This window comes from Myotis yumanensis, unplaced genomic scaffold, assembly GCF_028538775.1.
Source record: "Myotis yumanensis isolate MYYU_CA2020_CCGP unplaced genomic scaffold, mMyoYum1.0.hap1 SCAF_7, whole genome shotgun sequence".
Lineage (NCBI taxonomy): Eukaryota > Metazoa > Chordata > Mammalia > Chiroptera > Vespertilionidae > Myotis > Myotis yumanensis.
In genome coordinates, this window is record NW_027223758.1 from 8689906 (window position 1) to 8706247 (window position 16342).

The following is a 16342-nucleotide window of genomic DNA, read 5'->3' on the forward strand; positions in this document are numbered from 1 at the left end:
TCCCCATTAGCAGTGTCAGCACAAGATCCCACCAGGGAGGAGAGCAAGCTTCTTGAAAGTCTAATGCTCAGACTGCTGCCTCTTCCTAACCAGCCCACGTGACTCCTGATCTCCCCAGTGGCCTAAATCAATGGAGCTAACTGACTGGGTTGTTTTTATTGATTGATTGATGAGAGAGAGAGAGAGAGAGAGAGAGAGAGAGAGAGAGAGAGTTTGTTGTTCCACTTATTTATGCATTCATTGGTTGATTCTTGTTTGTGGCCTGACTAGGGATAGAACCCACAACCTCGGCATATCAGGAGGATGCTCTAACCCACTGGGCTACCCGGCGAGAGCTGACTGACTGGGCTTTGAAGGCACAAAGATCGCTGTGCTCACAGGCAGGGAACGTAACCATAGCGTCAGAGACCCACATTCCTGTTTAGGTTTTTCTCCGTGAGCTGTGACAGGGGACCCATCCGCCCCTTCTTTGAGCCTGAAAGTCTCCTTTCTCACAGCACTTCCCTTCTAAGGAGACAGATAATTAAACTAACTAAATAAAAGTGATCAGATTAGCATCAATAGCAGTGCGGTCCTGATCCATGCGACAACACGTGTGAACCGAAAGCATGATGCTGAGTGAGGAAGCCACACACAAAAGGCCACACATGTGTGATCCCATGTATAGGAATGTCCAAAGGGCAAATCCAGGGAGAGAGGATAAATCAGTGCTGCCTGAGGAGGGTGAGGGTGAAAGGGCACGGGTTTCCTTTTGGGGTGAGGAAATGCTCTGGAACTGACTGTGGGGATGCTTTCATCACTCTGAATATAGGCCAATGCTCTAACCACTGAACCACCAGCCAGGGTGTAATATTTAAACTTGAGTGACAACTGACCAAAGCATGGTCCCCATCGTTATCACTGTCAACAATGCAGACAGAGCCCTAATTGGCTTGGTTCAGTGGATAGAGCGTCAGCCTGTAGACTGGAGGGTCCCAGGTTCGATTCCAGTCAAGGGCATGTACCTTGATTGTGGCACATCCCCAGTAGGGGGTGTGCAGGAGGCAGCTGATTGATGTTTCTCTCTCATCGATGTTTCTAACTCTCTATCCCTCTCCCTCTCTGTAAAAAATCAATTAAGATATATATATATATATATTTTAAAAAAACAATGCAGACAGAGCCTTTCTGAGATGTCCCAATTCACAGTGAGGGGATGCTGATCACCAAGACCCTTCCCTCAGAAGAATGGACGAGTTTCTTTGGAGCTCAGAGGAGAAAAAATTCTAACGAGCACGTGCAGAGCTTCTGAGCGAGACAAGGAAAGCAAGTGTGGCCACCCGCTGGGCCACGCACCGCTGGTTCCTGTCCTCCTGTCCGCCTGGCTGACGCTATGGGTCGGAGACAAAGGCTACAGAGCAGTGTGGAGTCGTAGCCGCAGAACCACGCCACATCGTCCTCTGGAATCTGACTGGTTCTGCGGCGGAGATTGTGTTTTTGGAAGCTGATCAGCACGACAGGAAGTAATGGTTCGCCGCTGCAGTCAATCACGAGCACCAGATGGCGCGTTCGAGGTGTGGGTCTGGATCCATTCGGGAGCAAGCATCCATCATCACGACACAATAATTCCTAATTCCATCCTCCGACTCCAACTTCCACAGGCTGCTCCTTCAAAGTGACTCAAGGCGGGGTCTCTGCCACAGCAACTTTGCATATGCAAATCACATCGTCATTTCCCACCCACTCAACCTGATGAACAAGTGCATGGCCCATGCAGTGGTCGCTAACCGGTGGTCCATGGACCACTGGTGGTCCGTGAGGTCTGAAAGGTTGGCGACCCCTGGCTCAGGGTGGAGCTGAGTCAGAGCTACGCCCACGTCTGGATGTCTGCTCAACCTGGGAGATTTCCAAAGCTCACCCAAGTCTGAGAGGCCTCTGAGAGTATATACCAGCCACATGACTGGCTGTGGGGTCTATGGGTAGGTGCGCGAGGGTGAGTCAGAAGGGACAAGTCAGTCCACGAGAGAAGAAATCACACTGAGCTCCAAAGAAACTAGTCTCTCGATGTCTCTGTCTCTCATTCTACCCAGAACTCAGCCGTCTCACTCACACCGCCCTCCAGTTGCATGGACAGCATCCATTTGGCTTCCTGAGCTATGTCCTCCTGGTCTGCCCACATATTCTCCTGTGAAAACAATATTGAAAATATCCTCTACCTGTGCTTTCTGGACTCCGGGTCAGTGGTTCTTCAGCTTCAGAGAAGGACTCCAATATCTCATGAGTCGTAAATGTGTTTTGAACCGCATCTTAAAATATTCAGTTTATTTACACAAAATCCAGACCAAACGTCTCCCTTAAAAGAGAACAGTAGCATAGACAATAGTTTCTAAGAAAATAGAAAATTAAGCGTGTGTTTGTGGGCCACACAATCCGACGAATCTATGCTTCGGCAGTTTATCAAACACCCTGGTAAAGTGCTAGCAAGTAGGTCTCGTCCGGTCGGGAGCTGGGAGTAATTTATGCCAGAACCACGCTCGCTGCACTTCGGAGTCCTTGCCTCTTGATGAAGCAGGCTCCCTCAGTCAGTACAAACTGCTCCCCATGCTAATTGCTGCGCTAGTGGCAGGAACCAATTCCTCCTGCACAGCCATGCTGCTGTCCTTGATGGAGCTTTGTAATCCTCCTGGAGCAGCACTGGGGGTGAGAAGAGACTGTCCCAAGTGCAGGAGCCCCGCAGGCAGCTCTGCGCCCGCCTCTGCCCCTGCTGGGCAGTGCGCGCCCTGCATGTTAGAGGAGGAAGGACGTCCTGAAAGGATCTAGTTTTCTCCCATGAGAGAGCTTCCCATGTCCCTGCCTCTAACCACAGGAAACCTTGTACACACATCGTGCTGAACCCGTGCAAAGCCCGGTCAGTGTCGGACAGAACCAGCCGGGGAGGGGATCCGGCTGCACTGACACTGCTCTTGGCACCATGTGGTGCTGGGTGCTCAGTGGAGGTGGAAGTCCCGCTGTGGCTTTTGTGCGCAGAAAGGGCACCGAGGCACGCGGTCCCATGCTGTGCTTGCCCTAGCTCTGTTCCCTTTCTTCCAGGGACCCAGGCGCCAGGTCTCAGTCACTTTAGAGTCGAGGTTCTCAGAGTGCGGTCCCTGGACCAGTGACATCAGATTCACTTGAGAGTTTATTAGACATGCCAATTCCTGTGCCCCACCCAGACCTACTGGAACACTGGCATGGGCCCAGCGATGACCGTGGAGACCCAAAGTCCCTGAGTGTCCCTGTCCCATTCCTTCCCCCGTCACCCCTGCCCAGACCACAAACACTACACTCAGGCCCCGGGTGCCCTGTGTTCTCCCTCCGATTCAGTTCCCACTGAGTCCAAGTCCTGGGCTATATGTCCCTGTCCTGACTCTTCACTTACTAATGCTAAGCCATGGAGCCTCAGCTTCCCCCTCTATCAAACGGACCTAATAACACTGCCAATAAAATGCAAAGTTTTCCTGCATTTTGGAAGGCAATGTAGCAACACTTATTTGAATTAAAAAAAAAATACCCATTTTAATTCAGCAAGCCTACTCCTGAGTTTAGAAAATCCAGTTAAATAAAGTTTTTAGAAACTCAGTTAAATAAACAGTATATAAAGGCACATATATTTGTCTATTGCAGTATTGTTTATTTATGGCAAAAAATTCTGATATTCCCATAGACAGGCTTAATAAATTAATGTTCCATTGAGACTCGGGAATATCACACAGCGATGAAAAAGAATGAATAAGACCAAGGCTGGCAGACTTTTCTGTCAAGGTTAGAAGTGGCTTTGCAGGCTGTACACTCTTTGGCCAACTAACCAACTCTTCTGCTCCACTGTGGCAGTGGCCATAACAATATGGCAATGAGTGGGCGTGAGTGTGTTCCAGTAAAACTTTACTTAGAAAACACACGTGACCTTTAACTATTTCCACTGGATATTTACTACCGAGTGAGAAAACCGGGGGGTAGTTTTTAAAGTGTGTAAAATGGTCAGACTTTTGTAAAACAATGACCCTCAAATCCCCATCTTGTGTATGTGCCCACGTGTGTGTCTGTCTGTAGCTATGTGTATGGCATGTAGATACCTTTCTACACAGGATTGTATGAGTACAGAGGAAAACCTGGGAAGATAAGTGCAACCTTCTAGATAAGATGCAGGAGTTGCTGGAAAGGGGAAATGAGGGGAAACACATGGGAACAAATAATGAAAAGAAAAATCGGGTATAATCATCACCAATATGGTCATATTTTTGCAGTCAGTGAAATTTTACATACATGCATCTATGTAAAAACAAATTACACAGGATTCAAAACCCAACCCCTACCTCCAAGGAGAGCTGTGAAAATTAAACGAAATAAAGCGTGCAGACGCTCAGCACAGGCCAGATGGAGCTGCTAGCTCCAACTTTAATTATCCCTCAATTAGACTAAGCCTCCTAGCGCGGGTTTTCTGCTCACAGGCTCCCTAACAGCCCTGCCTTCACCTCCCCCTTTCCATGAATTCTGCCCTCGGGTCTTCAACACATTTGTTCACCGATTCCATCCATTTCTGTGCTCTGGGCATCATCTCTAAGCCACACGCTGCACTTGGGGCTGGAAACATAGACATGAATCAGACACAGCTCCCCTCGCTCCAGAGTGTACAGTGGATGGCAGAGAGCTGGTCCACAGCCCAGCTTCGATCCTGTTGCTACCTGCTTCCACAGAGGTGCTCCCTCCCGACAAAAGGGCAGACCCTCTTCTAAGCAGAGTGTTCCTTCCCAGGGCACAGAAAATTCACTGCATGTGCTCTTGGACCTGGACCTGGTGTGATTCCTGGCACAGAGTAGGCCTTTTATAAAAAGCAGTTGAACAGCCCTGGCTGGTTTGGCTAAGTGGATAGAGAGAGAGTGTCGGCCTGCGTATTGAAGGATCTCGGGTTTGATTCTGGTTAAGGGCACATGCCTGGGTTGTGGGCTCGATCCCTGGTAGGGGGCGTGCAGGAGGCAGCTGATCAGTGATTCTCTCAGCATTGATGTTTCTATCTCTCTCTCCCTCTTCCCTTCCTCTCTGAAATCAATAAAAATATATTTAAAAAATAAAAAGCAGGTGAATGACTCAATCCCTGATGGATGGGTTGATTGACTTGACTGAATAAATGAATCAGGAAGTGACTGAGAAACCTCTTTCACTACAAGTCAATGATGATGACAGCTCAGGTGACTTGTCGTCAGTAGGTGCCAGGAACTGTGTCCAGATATGGCTTGTTTTATGCCACCTGACATAGCATGTGCCGATATAACCCCCTGTACAGAGGGGAGACAAATACCAAGGGTGGTGAAGAGATTTGCCCAAGGACACTGGGCCGACCCCAGGCACTTCCTGCAGGACTTTAAGTTCACGTCACAACCTGTGTGCTTCTCGGAGGAAGTACTGAGTGTATTATGAAGACCTCAAAGGATGAGCTTGTGTCCTGGTCATAATGATAAAGACACCCGAATTTTATCTCCAAAGCTTAGAGAAATGGCAGCTGGCCAAGTGCCTGGGCTGTGAGGAGACGGGACCCCTGGGCACCTTGAGGAACAGAATCAACCAGTGATTGGGACACAGGCTTCTGGACCCCCGCGGCTTCAGGGCCTGCCTTCTCTCCTGTGGACACCAACTGCCTACCACACATGGTCTTTCTTGGCTTCCTACCGGAAACCTTCCTCATGGGCTGCCTGATCCTGACTCCAGCTCTGAGCCATGAAACACCCAAAGCGCTCTTTCCTTTCTCCAACTCCTCTCCGTATTCTGACATTCACAGGAAAAGCAATGGGTATTGTTATCATCAAAATGCTACCCAGATATCACAGAATATTATTGAACTGTCGAGGAACTAGAGTGAGCCGAGGCTTACTTCTTGAATGGGGAAAGGAGGGAGAGAGAGAGAGAGAGAGAGAGAGAGAGAGAAGAGAGAGAGAGACAGAAAGAGAGACTGCTTTCCTCCCCCGGAGAAAACACAGCAGCCAGTAGGTGAGCAGAACTATGGCTGGAAGAACACCTCCATTGTGGCTGTGGCTTCGATGAAGCAGACTGCTCGTGAAATCAGCCATTTGGGGCCAAATTTCCAAGCGCAGCGTTTTGCTGAGTACCAGATGCACTCGAATGGTTATTTTCATGGGGATTGAAAGTGATTTGCATCTATTTATTCAGAGCCATCTGAATTCCCAGCCACTTGCATAAAACAAAACCACTGCTCCCTTTGCTTCGGGTAACTTTTTATGCCTCCTTGCTCAGGAGCCCCTCCCCCACCTGCACGTGGAGGCTGACACCACAGGGACGGTTTCCCATGGCCTCATGAAGCGGATGTGCTGGGAACCTGGGCATTGCTGGGCATTGAAGGGAACTACAGTTGGTATTCCGGCTTCATTTTTCTTTTTCTCTACGCTCACTAAATTATCTAACCAATCCCCAGTTTGTTCATTCAACAAACTTTTAGAAAGCCCTGTGTTTGGCCTTGAGTTTCTTACAGACACGGGGTGAGGGGGGTGGGGAGGGTGAGAGAGGCCTGGCCCCACCCCACCCCTACCCCTGCAGGCTTAGCCACTCAGAGGTCAGCTTTTGCAACTAAGATCTCATATGAGCAGATTGAACCTTTCAACTCAATGGCTCACACTCACTAAGAGCAGATGTTTTGGGGACAGGATGCCACAGGTGCGCCCGAACTGAGAGCAGTGGGTGGGGTCCTATTACGTGTCCCTGTGCTCATTCCAGGCACAAGCTCAGAGTGGAGGGGGACTGGTGGGCACAGTGCCCCTGGCCCCAGAGATGGCTGCAGAGCGGGTACAACTGGCTCTGCCTGTGCGTGTTTTGGAGGTCCTGCAGGAGCCCCACCCAGCAGGCAGGGCCTCAGCTCAATGGCCGGTGCGGACATGCCCATATAAACACCACCAGTGTCTTAGAAAATGAGCAAACAAGGGCGCTCAGCCCGGGCACCTGAATTCCTGGTGCTACCCGTTTACATCCCATGGCTGCAAGGCGAGTCTCTTTCCCCTGGCCCCTCCAGGCCAGTGGTGTCCTGCGGGAGCACAAATGAGTAAAACCGTCTGGTTATTAAGACAACAAGAAAAGACAAGAACTATGAGACACTGAAGAGCATTCACCATCTCAAAATGGTAGTGGCTGCTCCACTTTAATTCAAGCGATGTTAACAGATATTCCTATTTTTCAAGAGGTAGAAATCTGCATTCTATGTGAAACCCTCCATGTTAAACACTGGGAACTAATTTAATTTTCTAAATCTATCATCTGTGCCAATATTCTGCAGACCAAATAAAAAGTGGCCCGCATAAGCCTGCCCACCCCTACCCTCTAATCTCTGTCATCTGCCTCGCTTTCCCTGGCCTGGCCAATGAAGACGTCTCCCAGAGCTTCCTTGTTGCCTGCAGGTGAGCCAATAGATAGCTCTTCCCTCCCTCCCCCTTGTTACTCACAAAGTCACAAAATAAGGGAGGATTTGTATTCCACACTTGGACAGGTCAATGGACCCTTGGGTAGGGACCTAGTAAGTGGTCAGTTTCCAATTCCGCAGAAACAATTGATTAGATCTCTTCTGAATGTTGAAACTTCCAAAGTTGTTGACAACCATCCATGTTGGCACCACCTCTGGTACCCTCCCCAGTTCTGCCTTCTGGTGGTCAGATTCTGGTCATGCCCAAACTTTAATATCCTGGGAAAAAAGCCATACAAGGCAAAGCATGTGTCTGCTGGGCAACCAAAAGCTGAACCTCTTGTTCAATGATGCCAATGGCTTCTCTAAAAATGACTGATTCTGGTTAAAACCACAAGTGGCTTCTGATTTCACTGATAGGGACTTGGGATTATTACTTTTGCCTCTGGCAACTCCTGCTAGAAAAAGTAAGTCCACATAGCTTAGAGGGGAGAGACTGGTTAAATAAGCTCATTGGTACCTACTGCCTAAAACCTGGGGTGTAGATTCAGGGTCAGTGAACTACAGCCTGCCTGTAGGCCAAGTCCTGGTGGCCTGGTTTTATATGGTCCAGAACCAAGAATAGTTTTTACATTTTTAAAGTTAAAAAAAAAAAAGAGGAGAGGAAGGAAGTGAAGTACTAGCAGCAGGAACTCTAGGTGGCCCAAAAGCCTCAAGGAGTTACCCTGGCCCTTTCCAGAAAAGATTGGCCAACCCGTGGCGGAGATGGACAAATCACCTCCTACCTTCTCAAAATCGATTAAAATGGCATTGAACTGACTCCATTTATCTCTCAGTCCGCGTCACCATTCCTGTCTCTAGCCTCTCTGCCATGACTGGTGCTGGGAAGTGGGAGCACCATATTGCTCACCATGTCCATCTGGTCAACCAGATGCTTTCTGCTCTCACATGAGCATCTTCTATTCAGGTCATGACCTGCTGTCTTGCCACTATCAGGCTTTTCCATTTTCTCTCTACTTGGGGAGCCACCATCTTAAACATCACTATTAGCTTTAGAGTCATGAACAAAGCTACAACCTGTTAGCAACATTCCGTGCGTTTCCTTTTCCTGCAGAGGCACAGCCTCCGGCTAAACAATGACCCCAGCAAAGTTATAGGAGTGGACAGCTCTGGGGAGAAACTGGATGGGGTGGGACAGCACTTCAGAATCAGGTGAAAGCATTATTAAAACCCAGCATCGCATGTTACTATGTCTTTATAAGAGATTGAAAAGGGCATGCTCAGAAAATTACATTTTTCCCAATGTACAGGAACAAAAGTCACAGCAGCTGTTAGAAAGGAGCCTGAGTTGTAGAGTAGTATCTGTATCTAGATTCTATACTGTCTGAAGAAACAACGTCTATTACTAAACGTAGGTTCATTCAACTTAGCCTCTTTCAATTTCTAATGGATTCGGCAGGAGTGCTTGGTGATATAATTCAATTAATTTTTTTAAATATATTTTTTTATTGATTTCAGAAAGGAAGGGAGAGGGAGAGAGAGAAATATCAATGAGGAGAGAGAATCATTGATGGGCTGCCTCCTGCATGCCCCAATACTGGGGATCGAGCCCACAATCCTGGCATCTGCCCTGACTGGGAATTGAACCATGACCTCCTGGTTCATAGGTTGATGCTCAACCACTGAGCCATGCTGACTGGGCCAATTAATTTCATTTTTGCTCAGTGAAGTGTGGGCACTGGTGCCTGGATTTAAATCTTGGCTCCCTCCACTTTTAGCTGGGTGGCCACACTTCAAACTTCTTAACCTTAAAAATAGGAGGACAGTGTCCACGTCAACAGAGACACATCAGTTGAAGGTTAAAAGTTAATACATGTCTAGTGTTAATACATACTCAGTGCACTTGGAATATAGTAAGTTCTCAATAAATGTCAGATATCATCACCATCAGTAGCAGCATGTAGCGAACTGTAGTTCATCTTAAAACTCAGCTCAGGCATAACCTTCTCCAACAAGATGATCCTTCCTCTTAATGGAGACCCCATTTCTAGCACCTGAAAATTTACCTACTAAGCTCTTAGCTTCAATCATTACCTCTTATCACATAATTTTTATACATTCCTAAGACCTCCCTCTCCCCCATCGGTGGTTATCAATTCTGTTTGCCATGTGCCAGAAGCTCAATACTGTTTCTGTTCCTATAAATACAATTATGTAGCCAAGACTTAAAAAAAAAAACCTCAAATGAAGAAGAAAGACATACGGTGAAATATAAAAGTCCCTCCCCAGACCTCACACCGTCGTCCTGCCCCACAAAGGTAACCAATGTTACCAGTTACCTTTGCATCCTCCAGAAGTTGTGTTTGTAGACCGTGGGTGAGCATGTCCTCTCGGCCTATCGCCCTGCCTCTTGCTCATTCATGCCCTTCACACACCTTTGCTATTACCAAGTGTGATTCTCTCTGTGCTCTTTAACCGCCTGTTAAAATTCCGGTGACATCATAGGCCACAGTTTCTCTAACTATCCTCTTCTGATGGGCACATAAGCTGTTTCCACTTACGTCTCTTATTACAAATAAGCTGTCCAAGAATGTGAACTTCATCTTCCTCAGTCATTTCAGCACCTCGAAACCAAGGCTGAGCAAACACTTGCTAAACAGCAGAATGTAAGGACAAAGGCACGTGTCCACGGCATCTCGGTTTCTGCTAGTATGTCTTTAGAGTAGATTCCTACAAGTACTATTGCTGGGGAAAGAGATGTACCAAATTAATTTTGATAAATAAGGACAAGATGCCCTCCAAAGTGATAATAACCAAGTGAATTTACAGGACTATATTGTTGCATGATTTGAGGAATACAAATTGTAACTCCCTATCTAAATTTTAAGCTCCTTTTAAAGATGTAAAATGTTTTTCATACTTTAATTTATATTGTCCATAAGGCCTACCTTATTGCTTTGCTAGAAGTAGATGGGTGTTTGGTCAAAGGATTTTGAATGATAACTAATATATCAGAAAATAAAAAGGATTTAATTCAGGAAAAGGAAAAAGCTGATAACTGCTTTAAGTAATACACTTTTCAAAAATTCCAATTAATCAGAGCCCATAAATAGAAGAAAAGGTAAGAAACATTTTCTCTTTGGGGAGTTCCAGGGGGAGGAGAGGAGATATAAAACCCCAGCAGGCAAGGCTCTGTTTTGGTGTCTGAATAGTAATGAAATGGATGCTGTAATTTCTTGGATTGTAGGGAGCAGCTATAGGGTTAAACCTGGACTGACCTGTTGGCAAAACCACAAACAAGTCCCAGCTTAGAGGGCACAGTCCTCTTAGCATAATTAGGCTTGACCTTATGATGCCCCCTAGATCCTATCTGGGCAGCTAATGGGCTGAGGGGGTTGCAGCAAGTGCTGCCAAAACAAGTGAAACTCACAAGAACATTGTAACTATGGTGACCACTACCTTGTTTACCTCTGGCTATAAAATAAAGGCTCAGCTTGCTCTCTGGATCTCTCTCTGTGGCCTCAGCCAAGCACAGGAGGTTCATCCAGGGGTGGGCAAACTTTTTGACTCGAGGGCCACAATGGGTTCTTAAACTAGACCGGAGTGCCGGAACAAAAGCATGGATGGAGTGTTTGTGTGAACTAATATAAATTCAAAGTAAACATCATTACATAAAAGGGTACGGTCTTTTTTTTTTTTATAGTTTTATTCATTTCAAACAGGCCGGATCCGGCCCACTGGCCGTAGTTTGCCCATGGCTGATTCTAGACCCAGCTTATTCTCTTTGTCTGTCTTTTCTTTAATCCTTCACGGTCCCCCCCCCTCACCCCCCCAGGCTCACCGAACCCTTGGACCCTTGGCTGTGCTGGCTCACATTGGATGCCATCTCTATATATCATTTTAAGTGTGTAGCCTATTGCTTTTTAAATGAGGTTGACTATAAATGATTTTGGCTTCCAGAATTGTGGAAGAATTCCACTTGAATTCTACAAACTCATTAGCAAATTTTATTTGCAGAACCTAGTGTGGAAGAAAATCTGTCAATTAAACCCACCAACAAAAAAAGAGGGAACCAAGGGAGAGTCATTCAGATTCCACTCACACACCTGTGTGCGCGTCAGGTTCCAGAGTGCAGGGAGCCGTCACCGGGGCCCACATGTCACCTCCCGTCCCGCAGCCGGGGAAAGCCTGCCAAATTGCAGTCATTCTCCACCCTGTCGCTCGCTCGCGCCTTAAGGAAATTCTAGAAATGACAGGCCCGTCGTGGAATGAGGACCATCCCACACTCCTCCACTCCTTATTCCAAAATTAGACTCTGTCATAGACACTGATCTCCAAGGTGGCAAAAATAGCGGCTGCTCGGGGAGCCCTGAGCTGTGCCCCAGACTCCCAGTGGCTCCTCCAGCAAGGCAGCCGGCAGCTGGGCCATCTCACTCAACAGAGGGGTCTCCCCTAATCCAGGCCCACCTGCCTCATGGAGCACCCCCTTCAGAGCAGTCATAATAATACACTGGTTTAAAAAGCAATAAGGGAGGGGAGAATTATGAAGTTGCTTTCTGGTGCCAAAACTGCCAAAAGAAATAGGGTGTCCTGAAACAGTGATTTTTTTTTTAAAGATGTACTCTAAGTTGATATTTCTGAAAGGTTTTCAGAATAATTTGACAATGCTGACTGGGGATATAAGAGGGATGTAAGGGCTTTCACACTCTCCAAGGGGGCGAGGCATTGTGGCCGCAGGTAGAGGCTCAGGACCAGATGCAGGGATCCTGCATTCCTGGCTCCAACAATAACGGGCTCTACAGCTGCAGGTTAGTGACTTAGTCACTCTGAGCATCAGTTCTGCTCACTTATATGACAGGGACAGTGATTCCTTCCAGGCCAAGAGTCAGGAGTAATATTCTCTCGAACTGTAAGCCCCAGGGGAGCATGGGCCTCACCTGTCAATCACCACTACATGCCACAGCACATAACAGCATCTATGTCCTCAATGAGCATTTTGTAATGAACAAATGAATGAGAATGCGTGAATGCATCTACCTCACAAAGATATTGTGGTGATCAGAGGAAAAGCAAGTAGAATGTCTGGCATATTGCAGGAGGCTTGATGAACTGTAGTGGCTATTATTACTAACGAGCCTGGCCTATAGCAGATGTTCAATAAATAAATGACATCATTAGCAAAACACCATAAAGTAGAAAAAGTATCAAAAAAGTAAAATCAAAACACTAAATGAACAGGACCTCACAATTCTGCATGGTGTGGGGACAGACAGTAAGGTGGCCCCATGATCTTCTCATCCAGGTCTTCATGCCCCCAGTGCTCCCCTTCTCTGATGGTGTTAAGGACCTGTGACTTGTTTTTAATTAATAGACTATGACAGGGTGATGAGACGCCATTTCCATGATTATGATACTTAGGATTGTGACCCCCCTACCTAGCAATGAGACTCCCTCTCTTGCTGGTTTTGACTAAGTAAGTGGGTGTGTTGGTCCATGTGGCAAGGCAGGCTTTCATCCAACAGTCAAGAAGAAACTGAGGCCCTCTATCCTACAGCCACAAGGAATTTAATCCTGCCAATAACCATAACAGCTTGTAAATGGATCCTTCTCCAGTCTAACCTTCAGGTGAGACTGGAGCCCAGTGGACAACAGTGCCACAGCCTTGTGAGAAACTGAAGCTGGAAGCCCAGCTAAGCCATATGAAAACTCTGACCCACAGCAACCAGGAGACAATACATGGGTGTGTTTTATGGTGCACAGTTTGTGGGACTCTGTTACGCAGCAATAGAAAATGAATACATGTAGTAACATAGGCGAGACATCCATTGCCAGAGCATGGCATAAATGCCCAGAGAAGGACCGGTTGCTGAGTGACGCCGAGCATGGTAGGCACTGGGAGAACTGAAGACGCCATTCTACCTAAGGGGCAGACGTTACTGGGCAGAGCTGATGGTTGCCATGTGGGGATGTGAGACCAGTGTTACCTGCCCTTTTCACTTTTGAAGACAGTACAGAAACCTGAGCTTTATGTGAAACCTTCATTTTTGAATGTTGGCCACTGATTTGGAATTTTTAGAACAGAGTGAGAAGATCTCATGCAGGCAAAGACAACATGTATTAGGGGCTTGATTCAGACATAAAGCATAATTTGGGGTTACCCCAGCAGGTCACCCCTGCTCCAAATTTGAGCCCACTGATTCCAAGCTGGTGTCCTTAGGCCTTAAATCCAAGGGTCATCTTGAGGGTTAGAAAGTACACAGAAAGTCCTTAACAGGTTGTCTGCCACAGGGGAAAGGCATGAAACATTTCCATTACTATTGATCTTATTATTGTATTCATTTCCTATGGCTGTTGTAACAAATTACCACAACGTGGTGGCTTTAAACAAAAGCAATTTATTCCGGAGGCCAGAAGTCTGAAATCAGTTTCACTGGGTTAAGATCAAGGTGTCAACAGGGCTGGTTCCTTTTGGAGGCTCCAGGGGAGACTCGGTCCCTTGGCTTTTCTACCTTCTCGAGGTCATGACCTTCTCGAGGCCACCTACATCCTTCAGCTCACATCTCCTTCTTCCACCTTCAAAGCCTTCAGCATAGAATCTTCCACTGTCTCTCTCTTTCTGTCCCTCTGCTTCCAACAGCACATTGCCTCCTGTCTGATTCTGACTCCTCCTGTTTCTTCCTTATAAGGACGCTGTGGTTAGCTTGGGCCCACCTAGAGAATCCAGGGTACCCTCCCCATCTCAGGAGCCTTAGCTTGATCACATTGGCAAATCCCTTTTGCCACATAAGGAAACATTCACAGGCTCCAGGGACTAAGATGTGGACATCTTTGGGGAGCCATTACTCAGCCGACCACAATAGTAATACTTACTTGCTATTATTATCCAACCCACACGCCTCCTCTTCATGACCTCTGGAACACAAGGTCATAAGTCTGATCAAAACTAATTCACTCCAGGCTTCAACGTCCAACTAGCATTCCCACAGTGCGGGATTCTGTCTGGGGACGAAGTCAGTTAGCAGTGGGCCAGGGCTTCCTAATAATGAGGCTAAGCCTAGAGGTTAGCTTCGCTATCTTTCTCCATTTATAACCTTAGCTATCTCAGGGAAGCAAGCCAACAGTGACATAAAGGCAATTCCTAGTTGAGAATACAGCCAGCTCTGGGTGGATCCATTTCCAATGACCAGAAAACTCAAAATTGTAGCACAAGGAGGGTGGCCAGTAATGTTTCATCACTTGCTTCATGTTAGCACCGCATCTCTTTTCTCCCTTAATCAGAAATTGATTCAAGTACGTGGTTTTTAAGCCTTCTGCAATCCTGTTTAACTCCCTTGGAATTCAGATCCCATTTTGACACTTACTCATTTCCATCTAAAACAAAACGCTATTGCTTTAAAATCACATTCAGTTGTAGAACCCCTTCAGCATACAGTGAATTAAGAACAAATGTTATTTTCCAGTTAAATTTGCAAGGGGATAATCTGAAGGCATGACTCATAATCCTGATTAATTTTAGCGGAAGTAATGAGGAGGTTGTAAATGGAAAAATGTGTGTGCAGAAGTTGCCTTCCAAGCACACAATAATTTATGCTAATTGATGGCTTCACAAACAAGGTCATCTTGAAAAAACCTGCTCAGATGTTTGAAGGCGTCTAATGGATAGCTATACAACTTTAATGCAATCTCATGTTGCCCTGTAAATTTGAAGTGACTTGAATTCGACTGTACAGCTGACTAGCTAATGTCTATCCATCCACCCACCATCCAATCCAGCCAGCCAGCTATCTGTCCATCCATCCATTTATCTAGCTCTATAGTGATATCCAGAGTTGGTAAGCATATGGGGAAATGGATATCAAATCTCCATTAATTCAAAAAGAACGTTTTTAAATGATGAAGGGGAAAATATTTCATGATATGAAAATTACATGAAGTTTGAATTCAAGTGTTTTGGGAACACGCCACACCCATTTGATGATGTTTTACCTATGGTTGCTTTACCTAAGGAGTTGAAATAGAGACCATCTTAGTCCACAAAACCTACAGCATTTACTCTCTGGCCCTTCACTAAAAGCTTTGCTGATTCCTGCTCTGAAATCCTAAAGCAATGCATGCACAAGCCACTTGGGATAACTCAGGACTGCTCTGGGACAGATCATGTTACTGACATGCTTTCCCTCCCTCTTTAAATCCAACCAGCCCACATGTTTATATCAGCAATTTGCAAACTACTCTAGTGTTAGCATGCCAGCACAGTGCCTTTGGTTTTGCAGATTTCCTTCCAGATGTGCAGCCCTGCATGTGTTTGCAGCCACGATGCATGATTTGCATTGTTTAACTCTTCTGCATTCTATTACAGTTTCCTGTTATTCTTCTCAAAGAAGAAACTCAAGAATCACAGTTCTCGGTATGAGTGACAGTCCCTAATACAAAGCAACAAACAGGGTAGGTGTCCCGAGAGAGCGTCTGTGGATGCTCGTGTGTGTGTTTGTGGAGTCTCTATCCTGGAAGACTATGAAGGTTTATCAACCAGAGATGGCAAATGCATGGCTATGGGCAAGATGCAGTCTATGGACAAGTCGTCTTTGGCACACAAATTGGGACAGTTTTGTTGTTGTCTTTAATTAAAATGAATTTCCAACAGTTATAGACTGGGAGGTAGCATATACAGACTCAAATCCTTGGCTTCTCTGAAAAAAAAAAAAATCAAGAGATCTCCTCCATGGAGCCCGAAGTCTCATGTCAACAGTTATTAGGTCTTTGGCTTTTGAGATTTCATTTCAGTTTCCTCTCAGCCCTCTTCTCTCTCTTATGTTTTTCCCCTGACCCCGTTGACATTGGAAATTACAACATCTGATACAGCGATCACCATGTATCTATAGGCAGGTAACCCACATAGGTGTTGTGCCCACAGGTGTCCATACA

At 46.4% G+C, this 16342-nt stretch overlaps 1 protein-coding gene across 4 annotated transcripts in view; it reads right to left on the reverse strand.

Annotated features, from left to right (window-relative positions):
- DOK5 (docking protein 5) overlaps positions 1-16342 on the reverse strand; it is a 135739-nt gene that overhangs the window by 12117 nt on the left and 107280 nt on the right. The window lies entirely within an intron of this gene.